The sequence below is a fragment of the Orbicella franksi genome, unplaced genomic scaffold, assembly GCF_964199315.1.
Source record: "Orbicella franksi unplaced genomic scaffold, jaOrbFran1.1 SCAFFOLD_569, whole genome shotgun sequence".
NCBI lineage: Eukaryota > Metazoa > Cnidaria > Anthozoa > Scleractinia > Merulinidae > Orbicella > Orbicella franksi.
Window position 1 is genome coordinate 17,501 of NW_027671016.1, and position 1,188 is coordinate 18,688.

The following is a 1,188-nucleotide window of genomic DNA, read 5'->3' on the forward strand; positions in this document are numbered from 1 at the left end:
GTTTGAGATTCAGCCGGTGGGTGGGATCGACGGCGGGTTTGCGGATCTGAATGGACCGCGGCCCGGTGCTCGTTTCTCCCCACCGTCGCACTTCTCTTGGGCGCGCGTCAACGTCGGTTGGGACTGGGTCTGAAAGGTGCCGGGAAGGTAGGTGTGGGCCTCCGGGTCCGTGCTGTTACAGCCCGGTTCTCTCATGGCTCGGGCCCGACCGAGGAGTTGCAGGGCATGCCTTCTGTGGCTAGGGTCCCCTCCCTCCGGCCGGCTGTCCAATGCGGTGGACTGCTTGCAGTGCTCGGCGAACGCTGCCGGTCGTTGGGGTGGTGATCTCGTACCATGCCCTTAGGATGTTGGCGGTCATATGGGTGCATCCGACCCGTCTTGAAACACGGACCAAGGAGTCTAACATGTGCGCGAGTCTTAGGGTGAGTGAAACCCCGAGGCGCAATGAAAGTGAAGGCGGCCCCGGCCGCTGAGGTGAGATCCGCTGTTGTGGCGGCGCATCATCGACCGACCTATTCTACTCTTAGGAAGGTTTGAGTAAGAGCGTGTCTGTTGGGACCCGAAAGATGGTGAACTATGCCTGAATAGGGTGAAGCCAGAGGAAACTCTGGTGGAGGCTCGTAGCGATTCTGACGTGCAAATCGATCGTCAAATTTGGGTATAGGGGCGAAAGACTAATCGAACTGTCTAGTAGCTGGTTCCCTCCGAAGTTTCCCTCAGGATAGCTGGAACTCAGTACGCAGTTTTATCAGGTAAAGCGAATGATTAGAGGCCTTAGGGTTAAAACAACCTTAACCTATTCTCAAACTTTAAATTGGTAAGATGTCCGACTTGCTCGACTGAAGCCGGACTTTCGAATGCGAGTACCTAGTGGGCCATTTTGGTAAGCAGAACTGGCGATGCGGGATGAACCGAACGCCCAGTTAAGGTGCCAAAGTCGACGCTCATCAGACCCCACAAAAGGTGTTGGTTGCTATAGACAGCAGGACGGTGGCCATGGAAGTCGGAACCCGCTAAGGAGTGTGTAACAACTCACCTGCCGAAGCAACTAGCCCTGAAAATGGATGGCGCTCAAGCGTCGCACCTATACTGGGCCGTCGGGGCGAATGCCAAGCCCCGACGAGTAGGAGGGCGCGGTGGTCGTGACGCAGCCCTTGGCGCGAGCCTGGGTGAAACGGCCTCCGGTGC

The 1,188-nt window shown here is 57.2% G+C and overlaps 1 pseudogene; it reads left to right on the top strand.

Moving 5' to 3' along the window:
- The window catches only part of LOC145476821 (large subunit ribosomal RNA), a pseudogene marked incomplete at its 3' end in the record, with an annotated part of 1,633 nt that extends 445 nt beyond the window's left edge, over nt 1-1,188 (top strand).